This window comes from Triticum dicoccoides, chromosome 3A, assembly GCF_002162155.2.
Source record: "Triticum dicoccoides isolate Atlit2015 ecotype Zavitan chromosome 3A, WEW_v2.0, whole genome shotgun sequence".
NCBI lineage: Eukaryota > Viridiplantae > Streptophyta > Magnoliopsida > Poales > Poaceae > Triticum > Triticum dicoccoides.
Genome location: NC_041384.1, coordinates 530,206,455 through 530,212,849, shown reverse-complemented (window position 1 = coordinate 530,212,849; position 6,395 = coordinate 530,206,455).

Sequence of the window (6,395 nt, the reverse complement as noted above, 5' to 3'; positions counted from 1 at the left end):
TCGATGGGGAAGGTGGCTGGCGGCTGCAGGGATCCCAAGGAGGAGGTTAGAGGTAGGTGGAGGGGTTTAGGGTTCCAAAATTGGAAGGGGAAGGTGATTATATAGGGAAAGGTGCTAGAGGAGGGGAGTTTTGGGCCGTTTCGGAGCCGTTCGATCGCCATCGGATGGTCCAGAGCAGAGGGGGGTAGGTAGATGGGCTAGGTGGGCTGTGTAGGAGGCTTTGGCTAAGAGGACAGGGGAGAGATGCAGCCCGGCACGGTTTCCGGAGGCCAAAAACGCCCGACGTTTGATGGGCAACGATGCCGCTATAAGTTTAACGGTTGGGCTAGCAAACGAACTCTGAATGTGACAAAAATTGGCAGGCGTTCTATCTACAACATAACAACACCGCACACCAACTTTTATCCCATTCCGAGAACATTTTCCGGCCACTTATAAAATGATATTTCGGAGGTGCTGCGGGCGCATGCAAGTGTGTGTGGGCTCAGAATGGACAACGGAAGGAACGGGGAGACCGGGATGGACGCGAGTTTTGGAAACATGCAGATGCAATGCGGATGATGACATGGAAAAATGCAACAGGCAAACAAATGACATGGCTATGACGACGAATAACTGGGAGACACCTGGCGCATCAATCTCGGGGTGTTACAATCATGTCATCGTTCTTATTGCATTACTCCGTTTTTCCATGAACTTAATACACTAGATGCATGCTGGATAGCGGTCGATGTGTGGAGTAATAGTAGTAGATGCAGGAAGGACTCGGTCTACTAATCTTGGACGTGATGCCTATCATTGCCTGGATATCGTCATAATTATTTGAGGTTCTATCAATTGCCCGACAGTAGTTTGTTACCCACCATTTCTATTTTTCTTGAGAGAAGCCACTAGTGAAACTTACGGCCCCCGGGTCTTATTTCTCATATATTTTCATTTGCGATCCACTTTTTCCTTGCTTTTATTTTCAGATCTATTGAACCAAAAATACAAAAATACTTTGCTGCACTTTATTTTATTTGCGATCTATTTATCCAATCTATTACAACCTTTATCCCTTCAACTTGCCAATTTCTGGCGCCGTTACCCGAAAGGGATTGACAACCCCTTTAAGACGTCGGGTTGTGAGGTGTTGTTATTTGTGTGGAGGTGCTGTTTACGTTGTGTTGCTTGGTTCTCCTACTGGTTCAATACCTTGGTTTCATAACTCAGGGAAATACTCTACCGTCGCTGTGCTACATCATCCCTCCCTCTCCGGGGAAATACCAACATAGTTCCAGCTGCCATCAGCTATATGTTGTTAGGAATTGCCAAAACCACCTAGGGATAGTTGCACTTTCAGTCACCGAGCTGAACGTGTGCAGAACACGGATGTGCCGTACGTTTGGTACTTGATCGGTTGGAGCGCGAACAAGTTCGACTACATCAACCGCGTTGTTAAATGCTTCCACTTACTGTCTACGAGGGTACGTAGACACTCTCCCCCCTCATTGCTATGCATCTCCATGGATAGATCTTGTGGGTGCATAGAATTGTTTTGTTTTCCATGCAACGTTTCCCTACAGTGGCATCTGAGCCAGGTCAATGCGTAGATGATATGCACGAGTAGAACACAATGAGCTGTGGGAGGTGATAGTCATACTTCTTACCACCAACGTCTTATTTTGATTCGGCGGTATTGTGGGATGAAGCGGCTCGGACCAACCTTACATGTACACGCACATGAGACCGGTTCCACCGACTGACATGCAACTAGTTTTGCGTAAAGGTGGCTGGCGGGTGTCTGTTTCTTCTACTTTAGTTGAATCGAATTTGACTGCATCCGGTCCTTGAAGAAGGTTAAAACATAAAACTTGATGAATCACCATTGTGGTTTTATGCGTAGGTAAGAATGATTCTTGCTAGAAGCCTGTAGCAGCCACATAAAACTTGCAACAACAAAGTAGAGGCCGTCAAACTTGTTTTTGCAGGGCATGTTGTGATGTGATATGGTCAAGACATGATGTGATATATGTTGATGTATGGGATGATCATGTTTTGTAATATCGACAACTAACAAGAGCCTTTGGGTTGTCTCTTTATTATATGAAGTGCAAGCGCCAGGTAATTGCTTTACTTTATCACTATGCGTTAGAGATAGTTGTAGAAGGAATAGTTGGCATGACGACCTCGACGCAATGACGCTAGGATGGAGATCAAGGTGTCGAGCCGGTGACGATGGAGATCATGACGATGCTTTGGAGATGGAGATCAAAAGCACAAGATGATGATGGCCATATCATGTCACGTATTTTGATTGCATGTGATGTTTATCCTTTATGCATCTTATTTTTCTTAGAATGGAGGTAGCATTATAAGATGACCCCTTCACTTAATTTCAAGATAAAAGTGTTCTCCCTGAGTATGCACCGTTGCTACAGTTCATCGTTTTGAGACACCATGTGATGATCAGGTGTGATAGACTCTATGTTCACATACAACGGGTGTAAGACAGTTTTGCACATGCAAAATACTTGGGTTAAACTTGACGAGCCTAGCATGTACAAACATGGTCTTGGAACACTGGAGACCAAAAGGTCGAATATGAGTCATATAGTAGATATGATCAACATAGAGATGTTCACCATTGATGACTACCCCATATCATGTGATGATCGGATATGGGTTAGTTGATTTGGATCATGTATCACTTAGATAAACTTGAGGGATGATTATTTAAGTGGGAGTTCATTAGTAATTTGATTAATTGAACTTAATTTATCATGAACTTAGTCTTGATAGTTTTGCATATCTATGTTGTAGATTAATAGCTCGCGATATAGCTCTTATATTTTTTTGATATGTTCCTAGAGAAAACTAAGTTGAAAGATGATAGTAGCAATGATGTGGACTGGGTCCGTGATCTGACGATTATCCTCATTGCTGCACAAAAGAATTATGTCCTTGGTGCACCGCTAGGTGACAAACTTGTTGCAGGAGCATATGCAGACGTTATGAACATTTTGCAAGCTCGATATGATGACTACTTGATAGTTTAGGGTGCCATGCTTTATGGCTTAGAACCAGGACTTCAAAAATGTTTTGAATGCCATGGAGCATATGAGATGTTCCAAGAGCTAAAAATTGGTATTTCTGATTCATGCCCGTGTCAAGAGGTATGATACCTCTGACAAGTACTTTGCCTACAAGATGGAGGAGAATAGCTCAGCTAGTGACACTACAAAAAAATACACCTCCGTGATGATACGTGTTTGTCACAGTAGGTCACGTTTTTTGTCATGCATGTACATCCATGATGATTTTATGATATAACCAAGATAGTCATACATGTGCTGTCGTAGAAGTGTTCCATGACATTACCAAAATTATCATCACAGAAGTGTCCACTTCCATGATGATAAATCGCACGTCATAGAAGTGCTTTCGTCAAGGGTGACCGACACGTGGCATCCACCGTAACAGGTCACCGTTAAGCTATCGGGTTTCGGTTTGGATCAGATAACCTATTAATAGCCCAGACCAATGGGGATTTTCCACGTGTAAAATTCTCATTGTTCAGAGGAACGACGTGTCGGCTCACCGTTGGGACTGATGTCATCCACTCATTGGACAGGAGGCGCCTATGATAGATCTACACGTGGCACGACCCAATAGTGGCCTATTCCAGTGAAAAAGGCCAGCCCAGTAAGAATTATAAGGCCGGCCCATATAAGGCCTACTTGTGTTAGGTCCATTTAAGCCCACGGTCCATACGAGATGTGTCAATTCGGCCTGTCAACGGCCCATTAACGATTTGACACCATTGTAGCCCATCGTCAGTGCGAGCCCGTTAACAGCCCGCTATATACTTGGGCTCAATATCGACCCGATGTGGTTTTGGTTTGTTAACGACCCATTCAAGGGATGGGCCAATTTTCAGGATGTACATCTTTCGGACTTTTACCGACCCATTTAAGTATTGGGCCAATTTCTGGCCCGGTGTGTCTTTCAGCCTATTGACGACCCATAAGTGAGTTGGGCCATTTGCCGTCGGACCTAAGTTTTGGCCTTTTAACGACACATGCTCTTCATGGTCCAATACCAGCCCGGTTTCTCTTTCGGCCTGCTAAAAGCCCACAACACAGTTGGGCCATTTACAGTACGACCTGACTTTCAGCCTCTTAGCGGCCCATGCTCTTCATGGTCCAGTACGAGCCCGCTGTCTCTTTCGTCCTGCTAAAGGCCCACAATATAGTTGGGCCATATGTAGCCCGAACTTAGTATTAGCCTGTTGACGGCCCATGAAATCAAATGGGCCCACCTGTTGCCCGCTACGATGTCAGCCTCTTAACGACCTGGGAGGTAAGAGGGATGATCATTAACTTTCGGCTTGGTAATGCCCATTAACTTAATGGGCCCATTAAACTAAAGTTCGTACATGTCTTTAGGCCCAATTAGATAATTTGAGCCCATTACGACGAGCAATTATGCACAGGACCAAAACCGATCAAGCAAAGGTACGACATACAGGGAAAAATGTTGCACATCCAGCATATATTACAGGAAATTACACCCACTGGGCAATCAAAGATTGATGCCAGTGCAAATAAATGAACAAAACCTAATGATCTACAACGTCACAATCTGCAACCTCAGCGCGGATGACGCCCATAAGCATGTGGGCAAGTTTTGCTGCTTTGCTACACTGTCTCTAAAAACATTGATCGGTTGTTGTTGCGCACGAATGTGCACCTCTGATTCCTCCACCATTTCCATCATTGCTTCAACCATTAATTGGTTCACAACATACATTTTTTTGTTGCATTCGAGACAGAGGAAACTGAACAGATTCAGATGGCGATTTTGGCAGGCTTGTATTATTGATAGTGGAGAGTGTCTCGACCACTGCATCATAACATAAATTAGGAGGGGAACCGAATAGATTAATCAAGTGTTATTTCCATACTACCTAGCCTAGATTTATTGGAAAGAAAACAATGGGGTTTCCTTGCTGTTTTCAGAGTTTGTATTCTTATCTTTAGCAGACTACACCAAATTAACACACTAGCATTGCTATCATTGGCCAGGTCAGATAATAGGAAATCAACATTGACACAATGAACGTTTGGGCAACCAGACCACACCAGCCTGCACCAAATTAACACAATATGGCACATCTGTCATCAGCCAGGTAAGGTAATACGAAAGCAACATTTACACAATGAATGAATGGGCAACCAGAGCAGCACTACAATTTAGTAATGTGCATGATATGAGATAGTACAATCATGCAGCTCAGTATGCAAAACTACCAGGCAGTTTTCCTTACAAGAATCAACATTGGCGCCTTTAACATTTTGCTACAACCGAATTTAGATCAGATAAAGGTGGGGTTCACACCGATTAACAAAATACATGCTGATGTAAAAATATAGTGATATATAACAGGTACTTACATCAGCATTGGAGTACAGAGAATTCCCAAAAGATACTTTCCTCGAATACGATCCCAGTACAGAAAGTCTTCTATCCTTTAAGCTTATTTTCTAGAAGAGAGATGGGTAAGAAACATGTAGAAAATATGATTAGAATGCTATACAATTTCATGATGCGAGGATACGCACACACTTCTTAGAATGGAGTTGACATATTTTTGCTGGACTGGAGCGGACTAGTTCTTTGGCCACTGGAATCTGCTTATTATCAGTGGGAGTTGGGTTTCTCTATGCTGGAGGAGTATCTATGAAAACTGGAGTTGGTTTATTATCTCCTGGCATTTGGATCTTTTGCAAAGACCTAGTTTGTAACCCTTCAGATTCTAACATAGCCGTCTTCCCCTTGCATGCCTTATATAGAAGAATGGTGCTTCAATTATAAAACATGCTACAACAGAGATGGAATAGGTTCTGAAGAATAGAAAGGCATGACATACTGACATGTATTCCCTAGAAATAAATGGATGTGTCTAGGCGTATTTCAGTTCTAGATACATCCAGTTTTATCCATTTCTGCGACATGTAATCCGGACGGAGGGAGTATGATGTAAGAGCTAGGGATACGACATGACAATAGTGAAAAAACAATACTTGAATCTAAAACTGTATGCTAGTGGAATACATAAAGAAAAACACTAAGGCAACATATGTGTGTATATATGATTGGGAAACTAAGATGGCATTGCAAGAGACCACTAGAACATCACTTCAATGTAAAAAAAGAACATGGTATGGTAGACAGATGAAGTACATACTGATGAATAACAATGCATAAGATATTCAGAAGCATGATGTCCAAACTAAGCAGATGGCATTGCGATAGAGTAGAATGACAGTACTTGAATTTGAAAACATGTTATCATGAATGGAATAGGTACTGAAAAATAGGAAGGCATGTCATATTTACATGCATGATCAGGA